General features: G+C 47.7%; 1 protein-coding gene and 1 long non-coding RNA gene across 4 annotated transcripts in view; one reads left to right on the plus strand and one right to left on the minus strand.

The window, feature by feature from the left end:
* Positions 1–1,859: 1,859 nt before the first annotated feature.
* On the minus strand, positions 1,860–4,308 carry LOC111096923. The gene is made up of 4 exons (XR_005361749.1): positions 4,201–4,308; positions 3,954–4,033; positions 3,379–3,482; positions 1,860–2,040 (listed from the first exon to the last, which is right to left on the minus strand). It is a non-coding gene; the product is annotated as an uncharacterized LOC111096923 (long non-coding RNA).
* A 724-nt stretch (positions 4,309–5,032) lies between these two features.
* The window catches only part of MAPK4 (mitogen-activated protein kinase 4), a 148,612-nt gene continuing 126,744 nt past the window's right edge, over positions 5,033–26,900 (plus strand). The window contains exon 1 of one of the 3 annotated variants that reach the window (XM_038544006.1): positions 5,033–5,140. The gene's annotated coding sequence lies outside the window, so the exon portion shown is untranslated. Of the gene's footprint in view, positions 5,141–5,492; positions 5,630–26,900 lie in introns of those variants that run through there. The other 2 variants (XM_038544007.1, XM_038544009.1) reach the window with 2 other exon arrangements.

Here is a 26,900-nt window from a genome sequence, read left to right on the forward strand (position 1 = left end):
CCACCCCACGTATTACTACGTCACCGGGGCCTTAACTCCCCTGTTCATTTAGGGCCCTCCTGGGTCTTGCAGCATCTCAGAGCTCAGAGGCAACGGGGAACGCCCACGGCAGGAAGCGAGAGGTGCAAAGCATGACCAGGTGAGGCACTACCCTAGGCCCTGCCTGCAGAGTCCCTGGGTAGAGCCAGACACCGGGAGGATTGAGGGGATCGAGCTCAGCTCACGGCTCCTCTATCTTACGGGACATCATCCCTCGGGCCTCTTGGCTGCTCCTCCCTCTTGACAACTTAAGAAAGCATAATCAGAACTCTGACCCTTCTCAACTGAATTTCCTGAGTGGCTTCAGCGCCAACTTCATCCATCATAGACTCTGTGCACATCTTAATCAGAATATTATTACGATGATTTTTTGTCAGCCAGGTTCCTTCATAGCTGGGGGCCGGGGCAGCCCTGTGAAAGCTACGTGGAAGTCTATTATTACCCACTGCATCTGCCAATAATAGGCAGGGGCTGTCCACAGGTTGGGCCAGAATTGGATCACGGCCATCCTGATTGAATAAAATACCAGTAATAACTGTAAACCAAGACAGATGCACCAGAACTTAGAAGAGCGCTTTATAGTTTCACATGGTTTTTAATATTCCAAAGCTCCTCACATCCCTTTCTGTTATCGACAGGGTATAAATCGGGAATAACTATAGTAATCATAAATAGATTTTCTTCTGGAAAACAAAACCCATAGTGGGAAACAGATAGGTGCAATTCATAAATCCACTATGGGTTTTTTTCCAAACCCACCAAGCAAGTCAATTCTCAGTGGACTCTGACTGGTTTCTCTACAATTTAATAACTCAGTTCCAACACTATCTAGAGATAGTATCAGGAGCCACAGGGTAAAGCCTTAGTCACACAACACTGTACCCCCATGCTCACTTCAGATTTCCACGCCACCCCCCCCCCCCCCCCCGCCCCGCCCCAGGTTCAATTAATTTGCTAGACTGGCTCACAGAATTCCAAGAAACATTTATTTATGTTTAGCAGTTTATTGCAAAAGATATAGCGCTGATTTGGGCCCAGGTCCTGATCTCAGGGTGGTGAGATCCAGCCCTGTGCCAGGCTCTGTGGGGAGTCCGCTTCTCTCCCTCTGCTCCTACCCCCTCCCAACTTACATGCACTCACGCTTTCTCTAAAATAAATAAATCAATCTTTAAAAAATATTAAAAATACTAGAAAGGTCACAGATGAACAGATGAAGCAATCCATAGAGCTAGGTCCAGAAGGTCCCAACGCAGGTGCTTCTGTCCCCCCAGGGAACTGGTGTTCTTCATCCCCCTGACAAATGGATGTGTTCTCTAACCTGGCACCTGATCTAATCCTGCTGTTCCAGCATATTTATAGAGTTTAATCTTTCCAGAGGTTGGCACATGGGGCTGAAAGTTCCAAACCTCTAACCTACTAGGGTTTTTCTAGTGGATGACCAGCTCCCATCCTGAGCTACAGGTGGGGCCCACCCTAAGTCATCTTATTAGGGCTTCCTTATGAATGACAAAAGACACTCCAATCACTCAGGAAATTGCAAGGGGTTGAGGAGTTCTGTGCCGGGAACTGAGGGGCAAAAAGCAGATGTATTTCTTATTATATCACAATATATAAGTCCTATTTGTAGTTCTTTTTTTTTTTTTTTAAGATTTTATTTATTTATTCCTGAGAGATGCAGAGAGAGAGGCAGAGACACAGGCAGAGGGAGAAGCAGGCTCGATTTGGAGACCCTGGGGCCATAACCTGAGCCAAAGGCAGATGCTCAACCGTCGAGCCACCCTGGTGCCCCCCCCCCCCATTTGTAGTCCTAGGGAGAAAGATGGTCATTTGTTACCTCATTTTAGATCCCATGGGATCCCTGGGTGGCGCAGCGGTTTGGCGCCTGCCTTTGGCCCAGGGCGTGATCCTGGTAGACCCGGGATCGAATCCCACGTCGGGCTCCCGGTGCATGGAGCCTGCTTCTCCCTCTGCCTATGTCTCTGCGCCTCTCTCTCTCTGTGACTATCATAAATAAATAAAAAAAAATTAAAAAAAAATTAGATCCCAGCCTTTCCTGAGAAGGTTACTCTGCTGTCTTAGTCAATTCCAGCTGCTTTAACAGAATAGCAGAGACTGAGTGGCTTATAAACCAGGAAACTTCTCTCAGTCCTGGAGCCTAGGAAGTCCAAGATCAAGGTGGTGGCAGATCTGTATCTGGTGAGGGCCTACCCGTACCTCCTGGTTCAAAGATGCCTGTCTTCCCACTGTGTCCTCATGTGGCAGAAGGGGTGAAGGGAGTTCTGTGCCATCTCTTTTATCAAGACAGTAAGTAATCCCATTCCTGAGGGCTCCACTGTCCTGATTTCCTTACCTCCCCAAGGCCCCATCTCCAAACACTAACACTTTGTAGGGATTAAGTTTCAACGACCAGTGGGGGGAATATACAATCTTCCATCTACGGAAACACTATTTCAAAAACATCATATCTAAACGCCCTAAGGCAGGTGGCAGGGCATTTCCTGCTCCATGCAGCCGCTCCCCACTCCTGTGTCCTCCAGGATCACTGTGCACAGCATCAGAACCTGTGACTTGGGCAGCCCCGGTGGCGCAGCAGTTTGGCGCCGCCTACAGCCTGGGGTGTGATCCTGGAGACCCGGATCGGGTCCCACATCGACCTCCCTGCGTGGAGCCTGCTTCTCCCTCTCCCTCTGCCTGTGTCTCTGCCTCTCTCTCTGTGTCAATAAATAAATGAAATCTTAAAAAAGGAAAAAAAAAAAAGAACCTGTGACTCAGTCACTGAGGTATAGTTTACAGGTATGTAGTCATGGTACATTTCCCTCTGGAAAACAGAAGTTGTAAAACAACCTGGAAACCTTGCCACCCTGTGGGTTCTGTGTGGTTATTTTCTACTTACCCCATCTAGGCCAGCTGTTTCTTTGGCAGTCTTCTGGTTGGGGTAAAAATAAGGAAAAAAACATTTCCTAACAACAGCATCCATAGGAGAAGAACCCATGTGATGCTGATGAGACGGAAGGGGCCAGGATAAAACATCCCAGTTCCTATTCATTCTACTGGCATTGTGTGGTAATGGACTCTGATATTAAAATGCATATTTCACACCCTCATCCCACAATTTGGAGGACAGCCATTCACTATGCATGAGCCATTCACTCATGCTCATCACACGGAGAAAATTACATTTTCCCAGTTGCCAAATGGAAGAGATAAATTATCTCACGTGGACATGCACATTGCTCCCAAGAGCAGTTTCACAGACCCAAGACACTGATCTAAAACACCCAGGAGGGAGACTGGGAGCTTTGGTGGTGCTGTTCTGAGTCAGTCTCTATTCAGACCTACCGGACTCTCAGCTCAGTGGGCGTGCTGTGGCAGGACATTTTTGTTTCTGGCTTTTTTTTTTTTTTGACAAAACGAGAATCCTTGGGGCCTCTTGTTCCCTCTTTCTAGAAAAGATGTTATAAAAATGAATAAATTAACAGAGTATTTCATATTTATGCATACCCACTGAATTGATAATACTTATTTGTAATGAAAATTAAAGAAGCAAATGTTAAAATGTTCTCTTTGGGAAACATACACAGGAAAGTCTTACCACAGATGCACACACATTTGCCTGTCACACGCTTTCTCCTTACCCTTACCTGTTCTTATAGGTTAATGAAGGTTCAGATAACCGCTGTCTTTAAGTCAGTATGTAACCTTAACCTATTACCTGCACACATACAGTAAGTAGCATTTCTATCTACATACTACTTAGAGCTGGCACTGTCACCCTTCACAGGCCATTATTGTTCCCCCCACCTGATGCATTTCCCTACATGATCCCACAATTTAAAATCTTTATGTTTTGCGCACGTTACAATCAGCACAGTTGCATGAATCACACATCAGTGTTTTGAACAGTTATTACACACCTGGAACGGCCCCACGCCCTGGAGGCAGAAATGGGGTGTGAAGCAGAAGCCACCGTAGGCTACAGCGGACTCTGTGAAGCCTGGAGGTAAGATTCTCGCTCAGAAGGCTTTGGGAGTTGGGAGGAGGGAGGGCCACAGGCAGCTAAAGCCGCTAGTGACCTCATTACACACTATCTGGATATTTTTCTCTGCCTGGGAAAGCGGCTCCTCAGCCATTCCACTGGGGCGAACCCATGAAGTGACGCACCTAATCCGCGGGACCACTTTGGGTTTGCTGGAAGGTGCCATCTGTGTAAACTCCAGTTACCGCCGGTGTTGCTGCGGGGCCGGCGGCTTCCAGCGGCAGGTGCCCCCTGCTACTCCCCCCTCCCCCTCCCCCCTCCCGCCCAGCGAGCGAGCCCGCACAGCCCAGGTGGCCGGCGCTGCACCCGAGCCCGCCCCTCCCCCCGCGCCCCTTCCGAGGCCCCGGGTCCCGCTCCCGCGGCCGGGCTGCGGCCCCAACCCCCCCGCCCCCCTCCCTGCGCCCTCACCGGCCAGGGGCTGACCCCGCTGGGAGGCCGGGCTTCAGCCGGGGTTAGGGAGACCCTGCTTCCCGCAGCCCCCTCCCTCCTGGCCGGAGCCCGACGGCTCCCCTCTCCCGGGCAAAGTGGGGGCCGCCTTCCAAGGTGACGGGGCCCCGACGACGCGCGCCCGGCCCGGGCAGGGAGGCCGCCCCCCGCCCCCCGCCCCCCACGGCGGCTCCCCTGCTTGCGGGCGCCGGGCCCTCGGGTGAGGCCGTCTCTGTAGGGGTCGCGGGCGGCGGGGAGGCGGGGGCGGGGTGCGCGGGGAGGCGGCAGGCCCCCCACGCTGGGCTCCCCACGCGCGGCTCCCCACGCTCGGCTCCCCGGCGGCCGCAGCAGGTGGGGGCCCGGGGGCGGGGCCGGCGCGGGGCGGAGCCGGCGGCGGCGGCGGCGGCGGCGGCTGCGGCGAGCGCGGGGCGGGGGCGGGGGCGGGAGCGGAGCCGGAGCCGGAGCCGGAGCCGGGGCGCGGGGCGGGGGGCGGGAGCCGCGAGCCGCGCAGTCCGGACGCCCGCGGGAGCTCGCCGCGCGCCGGGGCCGGGACCTGCCTGGCCGAGCGCGCCGGCGCCGCGACCTCAGACAAAGGCGCCGCCTGCGCCGGGGCCGCCGCGCTCTCGGGCTCCGCTCTGGGTAAGTGGCTCCCCCTCCGCTTCCTTTCTTCTCCCGGTGCCTGCGCCTCTCGGAGTTCGGGGGCCCCGGAGAAGCCGAGCGAAAAGCAGAAACGCTCCTTCCCCGCTGTCCCCGCGCCCCCGCCTCACCTGGGGGAAAACCCCGACCCGGGAAGCAAGCGGATTCCGAACCGCGAGTTTGCGCGCCGGTGCCTCCCGCGGGGCCGGCGTGGCCGCCTCCGGGACCCGGTCCCCCGCCCCCGCGCCCGGGCCGCCCCTGGATCTGCGGTCCCGACGGGAAGGTTGCGGTTGGGCATCCCCGAGGGGTGCAGAGGGCGGAGGATTTAGGGACCGGGCGCCGTTGAGGGGACCCCACCCCCGCGGGCGGTGTGGCGCGTTTGGGGGCGCCCAGGGGTGGTTCGCAGGCGAGTTCAAATTCGGAGCTCGGCGGTGGGGTCCGCCCCAGTCCGCAGCATCTTCCCCTCCGGCCTCCTTCGCGCTGCCTTCGAGGGTTAGTATGTCGCCCCCCCGCCCGCCCTCCCGCCCCACCGATCCAGGTGCCCATCTCCGTCCCTGCGACCCCAGGGCGGGGGCTCGGGGCGCCCGAGAGGGCGGGGAGGGAGGGAAGGAGCGAGCCCCGGCGCTGTCCCCGGCGCTGTCCCCGGCGCTGCAACCTGCAGCCTGCATCTGCCGGGAGGGCGGGCGGCCGCGGGCCGCGGATCGGGTCTAACCCCGCACCCCGGCCCGGGCCGGCCCCCCCAGCCTCCTCCCGGGCTGCGCGCGCCTTCGGAGAAGCAATCGGGTTCGCTTTTGTTCTGCCCACAACTCTCCAGAACCGGAGGAGCCAGCGTGGGCGGGCGCCCCGGCGGGGGGCGGGCATCGCGGGAGCTCCAGGTGCAGCCCCGAGGTGATATGGGGGGCGGCGCCCGGGGGGCAGCGGGTCGCGGTCGCTCGCCCACGCCCGGGGCGGACGGGGAGTCCGCGGCCCCCGGGGAAGCGCGCGGTGCGCGGCTGTCACGCGCCTCCCGGGCACCCTCGGAAGCGCTGCCTCGAGACGCGCATCTCGGTTCATGGATCTCTGCCTGGGATTTGACTAACGTCAGCCCTGCCCCGCTTCCTCGAGCGAGCGGTTCCTGCTGTTCCATTTAAGAGCCACTTACAGGGGACCTACTGTGTGCGCGGCAAAAATCAGGATCCTCTTAATCTAAACGGTACTTATTGAGCATCTACTAGGTACAAGGTAGACGTGTTACAGACTTTCCAACTTAGCAGGTATTAATGGAGGGCTTCCTGTGTTCTGGTTAGTTGTGCTCTGACCTTATTTTGACAAGTATTTACCGAGCACCTGCTATGTACAAAGGTTTTTTCGTTATTGCATATGTGTGTTCTGCAGGATGGTCCAGCCTACTTTTGGGGGCCACGTGGAAACGAGGAAGAGAGAATGTGTCTTTGGACCCTTGAGTCTTCACTTCCTTTAGTAACTTGCTTTTTAACCTTTCTGGACTGCTTGTCCATGTGGAGCTGGGCTTCTACAGCACAGCTTGGGGGGGGGGTTAGAGGGGAGCCGGGCAGAAGAATGAAAAAGCCTGTTCTGGGACCCCTTCCCAATTTACTTTCCTTACACTGAAAAAAAAAAAAATAGTAAGAAGGAGGCAGTTCCTTTGTGCAAAGTGCCACGCTAGTTACTGCAGTGAATGGAAGGTTAATAGGGCAAAGCCCTGACACTCAGAAAGATCGGAGAATCTGTGGTGTGGACAGAAAGACAGACAAAAGGACAATTGACTAAACCATGAAGGGGGTGTGGGGGGAGGCAGAAAGATAGGGCCAGCTTGGACCTTCCAGCCCCTGATTTCAAACTGGTGACGGCAGGTGGGGTGAGCATGTCTTTAAATCCCATCGTTTGGGTGACTTGGGGACTAAGTGGAAGAATGAAGTAGTCCTTTCTGCTAAGGGATTTGATGCCTCTTATTACTGTGATCATTTTAGGAGCCTGAGACATACTGGAATATCCAGATTGCCAAGCAAACTGTGGTTCATCAGTCTGTTGGCAAATATTTGAGTACTTACATTTAATATAGGCTGTTACCGGGGAGATATAATCTAAGATGTATTCTGTCCTAAAGGACCTAACAGTTCTTCAGATAAACACATAAAATGACAGTTTGTGCAGCAAACTTGAAAAGCCAGGAGCCAATTCCTCCTAGAATTTAATGTCAAAGAAAATTGTGAGGGAATTGTGGCCTTCCTCTTCTTAGTGAGAACCTACCATATGTCTAGTGTGTTCATCTTTTTACCGTGGCCTCCAGTGATTCATGGTAACTGCTTCATTCCAGCTTCATGGTACAGTGATCTTTTTCTTCCCAAATTATGTCCAGTTTCCCACTTAAGTTCTTTTTAAGCTACATTGTCTGATTTCTTTGGATATGAACTTGAAAGCCCCTCTCAAATCCTTTCTGGAATTAGGCCCATTATAAAAGATACAAAGGAAATATGGTAAGCTTTAGGTGCGTGGCTTGAAGGCTCTGTCCTTAAGGGAAGAGCAGAGGAAAACCTCACAGAGGCTGAAATCAGGAATGTACAGAATACCATAGACTGGCCTTGTGAGATGGAATAGGATCCTCAGGGGCAGAGAAAACTTCGACCAAAGCTTCCTCCCAAATTGAGAAAAATGGTGGTAAGCAAAGGTGTGAAGGAAAACAAACCAGGGATTTAATAGTTCTTCATCTAGCATAGTTCCCGTTCATTCAAAGTCCTGCTGCCTGAGCATTTTACTCTGCGTCCATGACCTGGTTTGGTGTCTGGGGTGGGGGCTTCACCCGGTGGGCCCCGTTTGGGGTTCACTGTGATCCCGGGGCTGGTGAGGACCTTTGTCTGCTGTCTGCTGCAGGGATAGCACTGCATCTCTGCCATTCTTTCCAGCATTCCTGGAGTTTTTTCACCTGAGCTGAACTTGATTGTAATCTTCTTCAAGGCCAAGAATGTGCCTTCTTTTTTCCCTCTCTGCATCCCTGCCTCCCTGCAGGCTCAGGCACCGTCTGTAGGTGACGTTTATGTCTGAACGCCGGATTGCCCATTTCTTCACCCTTTTCCCTCCCATCAGGGCCTGTTCTCTCTTTCTCAGCGTGAGCCACTTGGAACTGCTCAGAGCCTTTCACTGTATGAAAACTCAGGGGAAAAACAATCTGTCATCAGTCACTTTCTCTTGAGTCTGAATGTAGGTCACTGTTCCCTCTTCCAGGGGGTCTTTGCACTTTAAGCCTCATCATGGAATGAAAGGTTTTGTCCATCATGAGAGGAATTCAAGCACAGACAAGGGCGTGTTGGAGGTAATAGGGGAGGCAAAGTGCCCTTTCTGGTGCTCCTGAAACTATGCCACTACCTCTTCATGTAGCCACTCTTGGCAAGGGTCTTGTGATCCGTCAAAGTCTAGAGCCTTCCATGCTTTGACCTTCGTGTGGCAGCTAAAGTCAGGTAGCAGCTGTGCCTGAGCTGCCTGTCGACCTGGTCTTCACCTGCTCTCGTGTTTAAAGGTTAATCGTTTTCCAAACAGAACCCTTGCTTCCTTACCTGTCTGTACCTGCCCATCATCATAAGGCAGGGATTCTCAGCCTGAGCGCTATTGTTGTTGTGGCCTGAACAATATTTTGTTATGGGGAACCGTCCTGTGCATTGTAGAGCGTTTATCAGTCTGCCGGTTTCTGTCCCGTCAGTGCCGGTAACGTACTCCCGGCTCCCAAGTCCTGACAATCCGAAATGTCTCCGGTTGTAGCAAAACCACCCCTGCCTGAGAATCACGCTCTCTTAAGGGCTATTGGTGAATGTGTGCCATTCTGTATAACTTCCCACTTTTCTGGGGGAGGCCTTATTTAACGTAACTTGGTTCTTTTCAATAATGGCGACTTAGTAAATGTGAAATTAACTTTGTGGAACTTTCCATATGGATAATTTCATAAATCAGCAAGTGTCCTTTGTCATCCCACATAGCCTAATCTGCTCATGATGTTAAGTCAATCTTTTGAGTCCCCTCCTACCCCCCCAAAAAATTAAATCTCAAATTCTTCCCCTAGCGTGTGGCTGACTAATACACCGAAAGTGTGGGCCGCAGAACCACCGCTGCCCACAGGGTCATCCTGGCTGCTGCTTGGGCCATGGCGGGGGGACAGGAGTGTGGAGGGAAGTGGGGGAGAGGATCTAGTGCTGGTGGGACAAGATGCTTGTGTAAGAGGGATCCTCTTTCAGACAAGGACAGAATGACCAGATGAAGAAGTTGTAGGGCATTGGAAGGGTCCTGCAAGAGGGGTTTCAGTTTCCTTAGCTGCAAGTAAAGCCTCCTCCGGGAATGAACTGCGGAGTGACAGGAAACTGTGGCTGTAGGAATTGGAAAGTAGAGATTTACCTCTACCCATGACAGGCAGGGTTAAGAGAAGCTCCTCAAAGACCTGACTGACATAGAGAGCATGGACCGAAATAGAATATGGTTAAGTGCAGGGTGGCCTGTACTCCTCTTGCCATCTGTCCTCAGAAATAAACTGCCATAGCTTCAGCAAGTCCAGGTCTGCATCAGCACCAGCAGCATCTTGTAGGATGCAACTGGGGGCAAGGTTAGTTCAAGTTTAGCAGGAGGCTTCGTGAGTTCTCCCAGGCGATAGCAGTGAGGTTGGCCTGGTGCCCAAGTTATTGATTCAGAAAGTGAAGGAAGCTCTTTTTTGGCATATCGTAATGGTGTGTAGAAAGTTTACAGTAAGATTTCATTGATTCCAGCTTCCATTTTGGAATACCCAAGACTGGGACGAGACTTTTCCTTGCATTGCAACAGGCTGGGTAGGAAATACCTTTTGGGGATGGGGGTAGGCAAATAGTCGAAGCATTTGAAAACTGAAGATAATAAAACAAACCAAAAAAAAAAATCTCTGTATTTTAGACTTTTCATTCGTGCACGTATTTTTCCTTAATCTAAATCAATCTACCTTCAGTGAGGAAGAGAAAGTACTATGATTATTGCTTTGGTGTTTAAATGTGCCTGACTGTATGTGACACTGAACTGTCAATATGTCAATGTCTAGATTTAACAAAAATAAAGACTGTCTACTAAAAGATGTATTGTAGGAGGGATTTAAAAAAATACCTAGTTTTCCATTTGTGTGTTTTTTTTTTTTTTAATTTTTTTAAATTTTTATTTATTTATGATAGTCACCAAGAGAGAGGGAGAGAGGCAGAGACACAGGCAGAGGGAGAAGCAGGCTCCATGCACCGGGAGCCCGACGTGGGATTCGATCCCGGGTCTCCAGGATCGCGCCCTGGGCCAAAGGCAGGCGCCAAACCGCTGCGCCACCCAGGGATCCCCTCCATTTGTGTTTAAACAGATTTGAAAAAAAAAAAAAAAAAAACAGATTTGATTTTTATAGAGTTTTTCAAAAGTCAAGATCTGTTTGGAGATTTTAGATCAAATTTATATGCCAGCACAGAGATTAAACCTGCAAGGGATTTTTGGGATCATGAGCCCAGCTCTCCTTGGCCCATTGTATTAATGGAGAAACTGAGACTGAAAGAAGTTAGGTGGCTTGCGGAGATTACACAGAGGTTAGTGCCAGTGCTGGGCTCGGGGTCAGGAGTTTGTCCCATACCCTTTGACATTCACGGTCACTGGAACACTGTTCTGACTTCCTGGTTCCTAAGAGCATGTTGGGGGGTGGGGGTGGGGAATCCAGGCAAGAGAAGAGTTTCCAGGTCTTCTAATCCGGGTAGAAGTAATCATTAATTCACACTGATCACACCTGTGCCAAAGATGTATGCATATGAGTAGTACCAAACGGAACCAGGAAAAAATGGAAACAATTGGATTAGTGGAATAAGATTATTTCACAAAACTTCCTATGTGAGGAGTGGTGACTGCAGTAATAATACTGTACTGTATACTTGAAAGTCGTTGAGAGAGTAGGTCTTAAAAGTCTCATCACAAGAAAAAAATTCTAACTATGTGTGGTGATGGATGTTAACTAGACTTACTGTGGTGATCATTTCACAGTACATACAAATATTAAGCCATTACATTGTACCCCTGAACCTAATATAATGTTATATGTCAATTATATCTCCATAAAATTTTTTATTTTTAATTTTAAATTTTAAAGATTTTATTTATTTATTCATGAGAGACACACAGAGAGAGGCAGAGACATAGACAGAGGGAGAAGCAGGCTCCCTGTGGGGAGCCCATTGCCAGACTCAATCCCAGGACCCCAGGATCACGCCCTGAGCCCAAGGCAGACACTCAACTGCTGGGCCACCTGGATGCTCCAATTTCTATGTTTTTCCACGCTCTTGGTAAACATGACTTTTAGTGGCTACACAATTCACTCAATACTTTGGAAGCCTGTTAATTTATTGCAATATTTTATTATTAGCAAACATTGTTTGCTCCCAGTTTCTCACTGCTGTATGACTGCAGTGAGCAACTTTGTGTTCATACTTTTCCTATAATTTGTTGTTTTCTTGGCATATATTTCCAGTAGTGAAATTATTCAACCAGGAGTGGAAATGTACCATGCTAACTAGTTGCATTCTATAAATGGAAATGATTTTTTCATATCATTGATAGTACAGGGTATTTTAATTTATTTTTAAAGATTTATTTATTTTAGAGAGAGAGTGAGCATGCAAGAACAGAGAGGAGGGGCAGAGAGATTCCCAAGCCGAACCTGTGTTCAGCGTGGAACCCCACTCGGGGCTTGATCCCAAGACCATGATCCCCCTGAAACCAAGAATCAGATGCTTAACTGACTGTGCTACCCAGGTGCCCCTTGGGTAGCTTATTCCTAAAAAATTATTAATTTGATAAATGGGAAATATGCCACTATTGCTTTCATTTCCATTTTGGTTACCAGTACGGCTAAACATTTCTCTATAGGACTGTTACCCTGTTTGTATCTTTTGTTAATCATCTAGTTTTCTTTTTTTTTTTTTAATTTTTATTTATTTATGATAGTCACACAGAGAGAGAGAGAGAGGCAGAGACACAGGCAGAGGGAGAAGCAGGCTCCATGCACCGGGAGCCCGACGTGGGATTCGATCCCGGGTCTCCAGGATCACGCCCTGGGCCAAAGGCAGGCGCTAAACCGCTGCGCCACCCAGGGATCCCTCATCTAGTTTTCTATTTGTGGTTAGGGGTCTAAAAAATTGATCTAAGTGTATAAAACCAGTTTTTAAAGGAAAGGCAATGAACTTCCGATCGCCTGGATATTCTACGAAGAATCTCGTGCGATCCTACCATTCCACAGTTCTGACACATCAGGTGCCATGTTCAGAGTGTGGAGCTGCGCGTTCAGTTCCTGTAGCAAGGCTAGGTGGGTGGGAGCCCCAGCGCGTCGTATCGAGCAGCATGCGGGGAGCCCTTGCTTCGACTTCTCAAGTGTTACTCCTCAAGTCTTCCAACAGCTTGTGAGCTATTTTGTGGTGTCCACTCACCTACGAGGAGAGTGATACACAGAAAGGTAAAATCACCATATTCGCCTCTTCTTTCTTTTCTTTTTCTTTTTTTTTTTTTTTGGTATGTTAATATTCATTATGTATTTGTGCTTGAAAGTTTTTTTTAATGAATTTATTTTTTATTGGTGTTCAATTTACCAACATACAGAATAACACCCAGTGCTCATCCCGTCAAGTGCCCCCCCAGTGCCCGTCACCCAGTCACCCCCACCCCCCACCCTCCTCCCCTTCCACCACCCCTAGTTCGTTTCCCTGAGTTAGGAGTCTTCATGTTCTGTCTCTTCTTTCAGAAGAGTTCCGTCATCAGTTCCGGGCACAGGGCTGCTCTCTCCACACATTCAAGCAGTTCTTGGACACCAGCTGGCTGTCCTGCAGTTCAACTCGATTCTGCCTCCATGTCCTGGGACAGAGCATCAGATTCCACAGGTTAAGGGCTCAGTCTCACAAGACTCCCTCCCCCACACCCCCCCTAGCCAGTTGCAAGCCCCACTGGTTCTCTTTGCTTCTGACTGACTGGTTGTAAATCAGAGGTTCCCATTCCCCACTCCTTGGGTTCAGTAAATTTGCTGAAGTGGCTCAGAGCTCAGGAAACCTGTTGACTCATTAGATTACTGGTTTATTACAAAGGTGTATTAAAGAGTATGAATCAACAGCCAGATGAAGAGATACATAGGGTGAGGTTCCAAACAAACAAAGGAGTTTCTGTCCACATGGAGTTTGGGGCCAGGCGCCTGTGGTATGCGGAAGCATTCAGGTTTCCCAAACAGAGGCTCTCGGAACCCTTTTCCTTTTGGATTTTTATGGAGAGTGCATTACATAGGCATAAGTGATTAAATCATTGCCATGGGTGGCTGATGCAGCCTCTGGCCCCCTCTCCTACTCTTTAAGTCAGGGGATGGAACTGAAAGTTCCATCACTCTGTTCATGGTTAGTTCCCCTGGCAACCAACCCCATCCTTCGGTGCTTTCCAAGAGTCACCTGATTAACATAAACACAGTCACTGTAAGGAGTGGGGCTTTTTATGAATGGCAAGATACCCATCTTACCTTTTGGCTCTGAAGTGATTTCAGGAACAAAGGACAGAGACTACATATCATGCCAAAAGATGTTCCCATTGTTCTTCTTGCTCAGGAAATTTCCTAAGGTTTGGGGAGTTGTGAGCCAGGAACTAGGGACAGGGACAAAGACCAAATATACGTGAGAAATGGCTTTTGGTCATCTGATTGGCCAAATACTTATTTCTTATAAAATGCAACATTGCAACTTGTAACCAGGGTTATACCATCTCCGGGTCTTCACTAGGGTGACCTACTACTGTGGTGCAGTTGGTCGTTGAAAAAGCTGAGGGTTATTAGGGTTATTAGTGATGTCCTCTGAATTCTCTTGCCTATTTCTGGGAGAACTTTGGGTTGTAAGGTTGTTTTACTCTCTTAATTTTCCTTACTGTATCTTCTTTATCTCTTTCGCTCTTTTCTGTATTTTCGATCTTTTTTATATCTCCTGGCTACATTCCAATAGTTCTTCTGATCTGTCTTCTAAATCACACGGTGTCTCTTCAGCTGTATCTAATCTGAGATACATCCATCTGTTACATTCTTAATTTTAGTTACTGAATTTCAATTCTAAAGTTTCTTAGTTCTTTTTCAAATCTTTAATGTTACACTTATATAGTCCTGTTTCCTTGTTTTGAAATGTTTAAGCCAACTTTGTATCTCCATGAGCATAGTAAGTATAGTTGTTTCACATTCTGTGTTTCTTCTGTTTTTCTCATTATCATGCTGATTCCTATTTATATCTCCTTATGTGCCTGATTATCTTTGAATGTGTGCTAGATATTGTTTTGAAAAAATATTTGCATAAATGTCATCTCATCAATTTTAAGATGTACTCCCCCCCCCCCACACTTTAATGTCAAATTCAGATGTGGTTTATAGTTGATGGAGACTTAAATTTATAGTTCTACCTAAAATAGTAGGTACCTGACTTTTTTTTTTTTCTTCTTCACTGGTACCTAAAATAGTAGTGCAATCATATAATTAGTGATATTTAAGATTGATGAAATGCAGTAATCTGAGGCTTTGAGTGGTGCTGATAAAAATGATGGGAAAAAAATGACAGGAATTTCAGAGAAGATTTTAAATAGCTTCTTCGGGCTTCTTGGGGGACTAGCAATCCTGGGACAGTCTGGGGACTTGAAATTTTTTAGGCTACCCACATGATGTGGAGTCAGACCAGTTTATTTTTTGTTTTCTCTTACTCCTAGGGTCCCAAATGTAAACATGAAGTGGTTTACTGGGCTTTAGTCTAGGGATGTGCTGGCCCCCAGGCTCTAGAGGCTGCCGAAAGTGCTGCTCAGCCTCCTAACTTCCTCATTTGGATTCACAGTCCATCTGACTGGGTAAAAGTGGCCCCCGCTGCTTAGGTCCACGTCTCTGGACCTCTGTCTTCCAGATCTTAAGTCTGAAGTCCCTCCCAATCTTGTTAGTTCTTCTGTGCTTTTAGGACGAATTTCAACAAATATTTCATCTAGGTTTCTTTGTTGTGTTCTTTGGGAAGTTTGGTTCGTATTACCCAGTTCACCACTCTAGCGGAGACAAGTGAGTGTGGTCTACCCTAGAGACAGACAGGAGAGGAGCACAGAACACCTGCTGCCCTTTGCCTGCCCGTGCCCAGAGAACTTTCTCCACTACTCCCGATATATCATCCTGGTGACAGCTGGAAAGCCAAGGCTGGGACGAATACGTCCCTTCAAACTGGATCCAGCTAAATGTAGATATATTTCCCTACATAGAAAAGACTAATCCCTTAGGCTTTTCCTAATAAGGCAGGTGAGCTGGCTGGGTAAGCAGTTGCAGGAGTGGCACCTGGAGCCCTGTCAGTCATAAGTCTCCATCTGGTTTCTTCCTTCTTATCCATACTGGCCTGGCAGAGAGATGCAAATTTAGGACCAAGGGACGTGATAAGATGCTTTCTATGCCAGAAACTGTTAAGAAGGAAAACGAGTAGCCTGGATTTTAGCTGGGTAAGATTTCTTCCCTTTAACCTGGTCCCAGCATTTTTCCATGGAAAGCAGAATTTTTCACCCATGGCCAAGTCTAGTCCTTGTGGAGACTGAACTATTTGTGTCCAGGCTGAGGAGTCAGGGTGGCCTTTCCAGGGGACTCTTGTTGAATCTAATGTTTCCAAAGAAGCTTATGTAATCCTGTCTGGCTTTTAGAAGTCACATGCTTATCCGTGTGTTCTCAGGATCACTAGCCAAATGTATTTTCCCCCTACCTTGCTCCAGCTCTGTGCATAGAGGTTTTCCCCAATCTTCCTGAAGCCAGAGAATTTTACAATGAAAAAAATGCATTTGCTGAGTTTGAAAAGCTTGGGCTTAGAGGCACCAAATGGCGGGAAGCCCCTCTCCACCAGCTTCCTCCACTTACCTTATCAGAGCATCCATTGCCTTTTTTTTTTTTTTTTTTTTTTGAGGGAGGCTCTTATTTTTATTTTGGGGTACTTTGTCCCCAGGAACCTCAAGAGCTGTCCTCTCAGGAAGTGGCTATCAGCCCGGGAAAACACAATCTGCTCTCACTCTTCAGATGTGGAGCTGTTGGGTAAAACAAAGGCAGGTGTGGCCAGCAGGGATCTGCCCCTCTGGAAAGGACTTGATTTCTGGGAGACTATTCCCACCAACTTTTTGGAGACCATTTTATACCAGGGAGCTATTTTTGTATTCCATTATGACTTATCCAGCTTATTTTTATTTTTATCTTAAAATATTTCACACATAGGAAAGATTATATATAACATAGTCTACCCTTAGCTAGAAATAGAAATCCTTCAATTAGGCTTTAATAACTGTCCTTAAAGGAACAAAACTGTCACTCCACTCCCAGGTAGTTCTAGATTGTGACTGATGTCTTTGGAAGAAAGGATAAATGACTTAATTGTGAAGAAGCAAATTTTCTATTCTCCCAGAAAATGACCCTTCCATGATTATTTTTAGAGGCAGAATTACTAGAAAGCCCTACCAGTTATAAGAATTTATGAACCATGATGTCTGAAAACTCTTCAGCCTGAAATGAAGTAAATTAATTCCTGCAGCATGATTCACTTTAGGGACAAGTTCACATTTCTTTTATTTATCAGTAAGTAGGGCTCTTAAAGTCTTTTCTAAAGAGGTACAGTTATTTTGAGATCCATCAAGGCCATTTCTATATTTCTATTGTCAATTTATTATTTATTTGAATTTGAGTTTTTTCCAGTCATTTTGAGACCATTTTGTCTGTTAATAAGATATAATATGCTACGATTTCAGTAACATACGTGAGAACCACAGGGAGTTCAGACAAAGTTAGATGAGCAAATCTTTGTACTTGTCACAGAGACTAGGACTTTGCCTTCTCGTATGGTGGCAATGGCACTTTTTACCAGATACTCAGAACTTTTGAAGAGGACTCAGGACAGTAAAGTGTTTATGCCACTTTCAACAGGAAAAAAGGGACAAAGAGATTCAGAAATCTGAAATGATTATATTTGTAAGAGGAGAATCAGGAAGAGGATTGCAGTAACCACTTGAGGAGAGGAGGTGAGATATATATAATACGGTAACTACACTGGATTGCTTTGAGCTTTCCAGATTGGAGGAGAGAAAAGGAGCAATGTCTTGACCAATTATTATAGAGTTTTAATGCCTATTAAAGGGCACCAAAGAGGGCTTGAGCAACCCACCCATCTGCTGTGTAATAAAGCCAGTGACCTATGTCCCATCAAAATGACAGAACCTCGGGATGTGCAGAGTAAGGAGAGAGACCATTGGTTAACAGCATGGGTGAGAGTATGTCTGGTGAATAGTCCTGGGCATGTCACGGCCTAAATAACTATTCATTCTTTCTCTACTTTACCATATTCTTGAGCTGAATTGAGATTAAAGACAAATAAAAAGACTTGGTCCTTATTAATTTCGTTGGATGAAGGATGACAGGGAGTATGCGGTCCGATGTGAAAATGCTTTTGGTTTATTAAACTACTTTAGCTAAAAGCTTAAAGTCTTGTTTTTAAATTTTTGTGTATGCCTTCATTCTTCAAAAGTTATTCAGTGAATTTGTTAATCCACCCCCTTTTTTTTCGGTGAGCCGTCTTTGAAAGTGAACCTGAAATACATTTATGGAACAAGAGGAGGTAAAAAACCCCTTGACTTCTCTATTCAGCTTATTCAAAAGTAGATCCACAGAACCAAAGGTTTATTTATCTGTCCTTTCACAGCTGACTTTTCTCTTATTTAACCAACAAACAATACAGTGTTTTGCTCGACACTCCTGAATTCAGGAATTGGCTTTCATAGCGTATTAAATAACCTTCTTGTTCTGTTCTTCCCCCTTTCCTATTGCTAAGAAATAACGATAGCACCATTATTTAATTATCACCACTAAAAGCAATGTCAGATTTCAGTAATCTAAAACTGTATTGCCTTAAACTGAGATTATGTGAAATAAGATCTTTCCTCTCCAGTAATAGATACCTGGAAAAGAAGGTGTCTCGCTCTAGAGAGAGGGGGCAGGTATAGGAACATGTTCATGTACAGTTATGATTATGAGCTACTCGCAAGTTTTTTTCTGGAAGGACACAGAAGTCATTGTTACTAGTGGTAAGAAGCAAGAAGCAACTGGGGGTTGAGGGGGTGAGGGCAAGGACTTTTTATTTTTGTTTTATACCCTCTTGTACTATTTAATTTTAAAAATAAGCACAGATTTGGGTTTATTAAGTAAATAAGGGGAAAATGAAGAAGATGAGAGAAAGGAAAGAAGCCATCATAGGAGAGCCCATCAGCTCTGAGTATTATCTCGAGGTGCTTTCTCAGTGGGCCAGGTCAAGAGCAATAGGGACACACACTCCTCAGCTTTGCATAGCTTCTATGAGGCCGTATTAAATCAAGCCATCTCTGTAACCGGGGTGCCTTCCTTGAGCTCCAGTGGTCCGTCTGGTACATTGGGTCTCTATTATATGATTCCCACTTGACAGATGGGAAGCCTTGAGCTTGGGGAAGACGAGTGGCTCGTCTTAGGCAACACGGTCACTACCTGGGAAGTCCAAAAACTAGAAGTCACATTCCTTGTTCCTTTAACCCTAAGTTCCCTAGAAACTGTAGTAGAAAGAACTTTACTGTTGCTTCTGGACATTCTTTCCTAAATGCCCCAAGCTGCCTCCTTGTATGTTCCTGCCACAACATCTGTTTCCTTCTCTGAAATCATGGTTAGATGTGTGATTGTTTTCCTCATTAATATTATCAGCATACGCTGTCTCTCTGTTTTCTGTAGGCTTGTGACATCTGGGATGTTATGGTGTATTTATTAGTTACTTAATCTTTGTTTTATGGGATTGGTTACTCAAGGTACTTTCTCTCAAATAATTATCCATTTTTAGGGAAACAAAGTAATAAGCTTATTAGCCTTTTCCACCAGGCTAATGTCATTGTCCACAAGCAAATGAGAACCACATGATGTTTGAACTGGAAGAAAACCATCCCTGTGAGGATTTATTCTCTTGTTTTATACATGAAGAACTTGAAGATCAAATAACTTGTTCTGGGTCACACAGGGGCTTAGTGGTGATGTGGGACCCAGAGCCCACTTCTCTTAACTTGCAGCCCAGCTCTGTTCCTGATGCAACAGAAATTACAGAGAATATTTCTCTTGGTCATTAGGCATGTAGATGAATGGTCAGTGCTGGCAAAAAAGTAGGTCACGCTAAATTAAAATGGCAACTGTGCAGAGGTAATCTGGAAAAGAAGAGGAGGTGTTGAGCTTATTTTTCCAAGTTTTAATGAGTGATTTTGCAGGCTTAACATCTTTTAAAGTGCTCACTTGTCATATAAACATCAGCATTTCCACAAGAGGATTTGTATTAGGAATCCTTTAGATGATAGGTATCCCAACCACATTCTTTTTCCCACTTGTTGGATAAATCAAGGCACACAGCATCAAAATTGTGAAATAAGGGTTTTTAAAAAATACTTTTATTTATTAGTGTGAGCACAAGCCAGGGGAAGGGGCAGAGATAGAGGGAGAAACAGGGTCCCCACTGAGCAGGGAACTAACATAGGACTCCATCCCAGGACCCTGAGATTGCCACCTGAGCTGAAGGCAGACACTTAATCACCTGAGCCACCCAGGCGCTCCTGTAAAATGAGGAATCAAGAGTATTTTCTCTCTTACCTTTTGGCCATTTCTGGCCTGGTGAATGGGCCACCTATCTTCTTCCTCAGTAGGGAGCAGAGAGCCCTCCAATTCTTAAATTTAACCTGGGACACTGAGTGACCAAAAGCCATTCCCAATTTTCAAACATGGTGAGAAGGGAGCTGGAAAGATTTTTCTTTTGTCTGAAGGCACCCAAAGGAAAAACAGCTAGAGAAATTCCGGAGAGGGAGACAGTACCCAGAGTGTGAGGACTGTGGGAGCCCTGAGGGCAGGATTCACTGGTGAGAATGCCATTTTCATGAATCATGTGCCATTTGTGCCTCCCCTGTCAGGTTCATACAGCCCTGGAGGGCACTAACCGTATAGGCAGGGCTGTAAAGACTGTTGTGGGAATGGATGCCTCTGAACATTCCATTTTCATGTGTGTGTTATACATACATGCCCAGGCTCCAGCCTTCAGACCTGATTTCTGTGGTTTGGGTAGGACCCAGATGTCAACATTCAAAACTGTGGTTCCCCAGATTGGCTGCCCATTGGAATCACTCCTGGGGAGTTTTTAAAATGCTGATGCCGGGATCCCTGGATAGCTCAGCGGTTTAGCGCCTGCCTTCAGCCCAGGGCGCAATCCTGGAGTTCCAGGATCAAGTCCCACATCGGGCTCCCGGTATGGAGCCTGCTTCTCCCTCTGCCTGTGTCTCTGCGCCTCTCTCTCTCTCTCTCTCTCTCTCTCTCTTCTATGTCTATCATAAATAAATAAAATCTTTAAAAATAAATAAAAAAATAAAAAAATAAAAAATAAAATGCTGATGCCTGGGTCTGATTCCAGGGATTCTGGTTGAATTGGTCAGGGCTCTGGATTGGACATCAGAACTTTCTCACAGCTCCTTGTATGATTCTTACATGAGGCCAAGGTTGTAATCCACGGGTGAAGGAGACCTGGCTAACCCTGTGCATAGCAGGTGTCCAATAAAAGTAAAGTGTGAGATGAAGGCTAGATTGAAGGGTCTACAAGGGAAGTCAGTATCTGGGTCTTTGGGCCTTTCTGTAGGCTTGAATGTGTTCGTGATGATTGGAGGGGGAGTGGGCTGTAAAACCTCATGCGTTCAGCTCACAACCATAGCCTTTGTTGTGATGACCCATGGAACTTGTGGCTGAAACCAACCACCAGGGTCTTCTCATTGCTCTGTTGCGTTGTATCTGCGTGTTGCAGGAGTGGCAGGTCCTCCTGTCACCCTCCCACGGTGTCTAACCGCTGTCCTTTGGAGAAAAACAAGCAGAAACTGGCTTCTCTGAGAGCAAGGTGCTCCAGCCATGGAGTTAGCCTGAGATGAACTCTGGCCAGCGCAGCAGGCTTGTGCTCAGGGTTAGTGAGAGCTCCCTGAAGCCCAGAGCCAGTTGCCTGGTTTCCTTTGTTCCCTAGGTGATTCTTGTTTAGTCCGAGGGGGACAGGGCGGGGAGGTATTTCCGCATCTGGCCCCAGTAGTGCAGCTGCTTTTGGTGTGGAGAGGCTCCCATCCCAGAGGAGGGGAGCTGGCCGGGCAGAGGGCTCAGCGCAGCTGCTTGTTGGGCGGGATCTGAGCTGCTCCTACAGGGTCTCCGAAGGCTCTTGGGGTACTGGCTTTCCACTGTGCAGGCTCGTCGGAGTCCCTAGAGAAGTGTCAACCTGCAGACTCTCTGATTCACCAGGACTCGGGTGGGGCCTGAGAATTTGCATGTCTAACACTTTCTGAGGCAGCTCTGGGGACCGCCCTTTGATGGAAGGACCTGGAAGGGACCCATGCTGTTTAGGGAAAGGACATTACTGGGTTGCTGCACATCTACCTGATGGTCACAAGATCAGGAGTTACAGTGATGCCAGCCCGGGGCTCCCATGGCTTGCACATGGGCAGGGGGTGGCAGGGCTCCGAGGTGGCTCCAGGAGCAGGTGGTGATGGGGTGGAACCTTGAGGATGAGTCAGGGTGCGCCAGGTGAGGAGCATGGGGCCATGTTCCAGGAGCAGAGCAGGCAGCTGAGGGAGTGTGAGTGAGGCTGGGTGGGGGCACACATGGTGTGGGGGGACTGCTGGGGAGGGAGCTCTGCGTGAACAGGCAGGCGAGGGCCAGGATCTTGGTGCAGGTCCTCCACGGGGCGGAGTCGGGGCCTCCCTGGGGGGTTCCAGGTGGTGGGCCATGTGGTCAGATGTCCTACAAGCTGCTGTGCGGCCTGGAAGAGCATGTGGCTGCAGATGACACGGAGGCCGATGTGGGCGACCCCTGGGAGGTGACGCGGCCCCAGAGGCACAACCCGTATATCATCTTGTCCTTGCTTCGCGCTCTGCCTCTGCTGGCTATTCCGGGCTTCCGGACCATGGCTGCTAGGTGCCTTACCTGGCTTCTCCTGCGTGTGCTTTTATGTGGAACCAGGCCATTGTTCTCTGCTCCTCCTGCACAACTTGTTTCTCCAGGAAAAGGAAGTTAAAATAAATGTGGGGGCGGCCTTGGCGCAGGGGAGCCGCGCGGCCGCCCCTGCTGCGCCTGGTAGGGCCCTGCGCGGGCAGCATGTCTTCTGGGGAGCCCTGGGGTCTGCGTGGGAGCCGCGTTTCCCTTCCCTGTGCGGCCCCATGAGGACAGATTACAGACCCGCTCACGGGGGGGGGGGGGGGGGGGGGGGCTCTCCGCCCTCAGGGGCCACTTCCCCGGGGCGGTGTCCCATCTCTGCCCCAGGCCAGAGCCCTCTGCCCACGGTGGCCGAGTGGTGGCCGCAGCAGAGAAGAATCCATGCTGATGGATTCCACTCGTGCTCCTTGTCCCTTCGTGGTAATGAAAATTTGATTCATGGTTTCCTCTCTGGGGCTCTCATCACCCGTAGCTGATAGATCCCCAACACTTGGCTCGTGGGAAAGCGATACTGCCCATCTCACCACGACCCAGACACGCGCCTGGACATTTCTGCGGGCGGTCTCCTAGTTGTCTACTTTTTCTCAGCGGTGGGGTTTCATCATTGGCGGAATTCCAGGCCCCCCCAGAAGCCTTGAGAGGGCTGCTGTGGGGAAGGCAGGGGTCTGCCCACATGACCAGTATCAGCAAGCAGTCTGTGCTCTGACGTAATGTCTCAAGGTTTGTAGGTCACCCACGTCAAGGTGGCTCTTGCTGCTCAGACGGACGTGGTAGATAGGAGAACAGAGTGCAGGGTGGGGAGCCTGCCTCAGCTTGGGGGGCCGTAAGAGCAGAGAGTAGCAGGCCTGACCCGCTGTCCGTGTTTGCTGTCATGGCTGGTCAGGGCAAGAGAAATGCCAGACACATGGCCTAAATGCCTTGCTGATTGCTGCCCTAAACATTTTGCTAAGTGACATGCCCAAATGGGACTCTTTTGCTACAGACTCGCTGAAGATGTTTGGTCAAATGTCCAAGGGGACTTTCCTTGATCATTAGTTCGCTAACGCAAAGCTGCTTTTCTCCTGATCCCATCTGCTGTTTGTCCCTGAAGGAAGTTTGCCGTGCGTTAGGTACCATCTTGGAAGTCTGTTTTCAGGTCATTTGATGGGGGCTGTGCCTTTTCTTTCTCTTTTTGGTGACGTTTACTGTAAAAATTTCAATCTGAAGAAGTAGCTACGAAATGTCAGCTGGTAGGAAAACAGCACCATATTTTTAAAGCTCATTTAACATACACCACCTCGTTTGGTTACTACAAGTCTGTAGAGTAAATAGGCGAGGTGCTATTATTTTCTAAAAAGATTTGTTTGTTTATTTTAGCCAGAGATCGACAGAGAGAGAGAGAGAGAAAGAGAGAGAACATACAGGGGGGTGGGTCGAGGGAGAAAGAGAGAGAAAATCAAGCAGACCCCACGCTGAGCACAGAGCCTTACTTGGGGTTCGATCTCAGGACCGTGAGATCACAACCTGAGCTGAACCCGAGAGTCAGGTGCTTCACCAACTGTGCCACCCAGCACTCCAGGAGAGGTATTATCATCTCCCTGTCATAGGTGGGAAACAGGCAGCAGAGAATGAATACCTTGCCCAAAATTTGGATTAATTCAAAAGGTCACAGTGAGTGCTGGACCTCAGGCTTCTCAGGTCTCTATCATGAGCACCTTCCAGCTCCCATTAGGTGTAGCCCCTGCATGAGGCGTGACAGAGGACTTCCAGAGAGTGTTTATCAAGCCAAGTGGGAAGTTGGAGCACTTGAAAGGCCATGTAACTTCTCAAGACTGCTGCTGAAGAAAAGATTTTAGCTATTTGCTACATAGAAGGGTTTGGCATTCTCTGTCTAGAGAGCTGATGATGTCATTTATGTCAGTATTTCTGGGTGCTCTGTGTGGTAGAATGAAGAGACACTGCGATTTCATTTATTTACTGCTGTGTAACAAACCACCTGAAAACTTGACGTCTTAACTCGACAATGACTTACTATTTCTCATAATTGTGTAACTTGAGCAGTGCTTGGCTGGATGATTTTCCTGCTCCTTGTGGCATCAAATGGGACTGCTCATTTGGGTGCTCTCAGCTGCTGGCTATGTGGGGCTGGGCCAGGAGGCCCAAGAAGGCCTCCCTCACATGTCTCATGGCTCCATACTCCTCCATGAAATCTCTTTCTGTGTCTGGCATGGGCTTGCTCATAGCATGGTGGTTTCAGGGTAGCCAGACTTCCTCATAGGAGTAAACAGAAGTTGCCAGTTCTCTTATGACCCAGACTCAAAAGTCCTGGAATAAACACTATTTCTACCACTGTCTCTTGGTCAGGGAAGTCAAAAGGTCAGCCTAGACTCACAGGGAGGAGAATTAGAGACAACCTCTTGCTGGGTGAATGGCAAGCACATGCAGTGTTGGGAGAGGTTGTTGGTGGCCTAATTCAGGAGTCTCTCAACCACAGTGACATTCATATGTCCACTTGCTAAGAGAAACAAACATTTTTGCTACTATGTACTGTCGCTAAATACAACGAAGACTATCTGTTAAGGACACCACGCCTGCATGAAGTGTTCAGGAATACCAAGTTCAGCCCAACATGAAAATATGGTTAGTTCAGCCCGACATGAAAATATGGTTAAGGAGCAGCCCTAGAACATGAGTCCTCTGGCTGGTTGCCCATCCAGGCCCTCCACAGGGCTCCTCTCTGGGCCTGCCCATAGTTTCAGGAATCATGGCCTTGGTCCTAAAAATTACTTGATGCACCTAACCCAAACTCAATTCAGACAGACATTTATGGATAGAGTAAAAGTTTGGAGAAATGACCAAAAAGCTGGTAGAGAAATAAGAACCCTAAATGTCATAATAGTGGTGCATCCAGAGCCTTTTGGACCCAAGTGACCATTCAAATCATAATAACATGGTCAGTGCACTTCTCCAACTGCTCGTAGCTGGAAAATGGTCCTCTCTTTTTGTTCCAATCCATCCATCTGACCCCATTCTTACTTCCTGAGCAAGCTTTTCTTGGCTCCTAATTGCATTGAGAATATTGGGTGTAAGACCTCAAATTGCAGCTAACAGAGGATTCACAACTGGTGCTTCTATTGTTCTGTGTGGTTGTCCTCTCACCCGCAAATTTGCATTGCCAATATATTTGGAGAACTTTTTGTTATTTTTCAAGGAGTTTTCATATGGATTATTACATTTCATTTTCGTGGCAACTCTGTAAGATAACACTGAGTAAGGTTACTCTCTTGTAGAAGATAGGAAATTTGAAATCCCAGAACAGTGAGTTCAGGGCTCCATCAGCAGTCCTATGGGCCCTGCCTAGAACGCATCACACGAGGTAATGAAGAAACTTGCTCAATAGCAACTAATAGGCTTCACCACTATGCTAAAATTAGAGCTGAAAGGTAAACAGAAATAGTGTTGGAATGGAATAATAATGTCATACCATATGGGAAAATTCTAGTGTGGATTAGTTATTCTCTTGTCCTTGGAGTTCTTCACAGCTGTGCTATGAGCTATGTGGGGATGAGTGACAGTGCGGCTGGTGCACTTTGTTGTCCTTGCATAATTAATGTGTCTCCTTTACTCCCATAAGTGTTCAGGTTTGGGTGGTACGTTTGGTCCCCCAAAGCATGGAGCTCCACATATCATGGGCACTCAGGAAGGATCAGTTCCCTCCCATGACAAGCCAGTAACATCTGCACAGGAGTAACCATACAAGCAGTGTGTATTTTGTGCTTTTAATGAAGCTATTCTTCTTGACACTAGAGGTCAAAATCAGGGCTATTTCCTTGATTAAGTTTTTCCTTTTAAAAAGTGATAATGCAGGGATGCCTGGGCAGCTTAGTGGTTGAGCATCTGCCTTTGGCCCAGGGCATGATCCCAGGATCCTGGGATCAAGTCCTGCATCGGGCTCCCTGCAGGGAGCCTGCTTCTCCCTCTGCCTGTGTCTCTGCCTCTCTTTGTCTCTCTCATGAATAAATAAAATCTTTAAAAAAAAAAAGTGATAATGCTGAAACAGGTGAAGGAGATGAAGAATAAGTATACTTCTCATGATGAGCACTGAATGAGGTATAGAATTGTTGAATCACAGTATTGTATACCTGATACTGATAGAACACTGTATGTTAACTGTACTGTACTGGAATTAAAAAATAAATAAAACGGATAATGCTTATTCAAACTCTTACTGGTACCCTAAATGGCCTGACTTCTGCTGGCTTTGGATTGGTTGAACCACAGGGAAATGAATCTCTGGTTATTTGTGAATGAATCAGTAAAACCATCCTGATAATATTTTCCCCACTGTATTTCTAACTTAGTAAATTATTTGTCATGTAGGATTTGATCTTATAGAAAGCCTCTTCAGTGGGAGAGTCTGGAGAACTAGAGATACAGAGAAGATCCCACAACTAATGAATAATACTGCAAAAACTGGAACCTTTTGATTCTGTGTCCTTCCTTTAATCCTACCTGTTGTGGATGTTCCTGTATCTGGCCACAGTCATGTTGACTTAAGATATCTATCTATCTATCTATCTATCTATCTATCTATCTATCTATCTATCAGAGAGAGCTCATGCATCAGAGAGTACTAGCTGGGGGCAGAGGGTGAGGGAGAAGCAGAGTCCCTGCTGAGCAGGGAGCCCAACTCAGGACTGGATCCCAGGACCCTGAGATCATCCTGAGCCGAAGGCAGATGCTCAACCATGGAGCCACCCA

The sequence above is a fragment of the Canis lupus genome, chromosome 7 (genome assembly GCF_011100685.1).
Source record: "Canis lupus familiaris isolate Mischka breed German Shepherd chromosome 7, alternate assembly UU_Cfam_GSD_1.0, whole genome shotgun sequence".
NCBI lineage: Eukaryota > Metazoa > Chordata > Mammalia > Carnivora > Canidae > Canis > Canis lupus.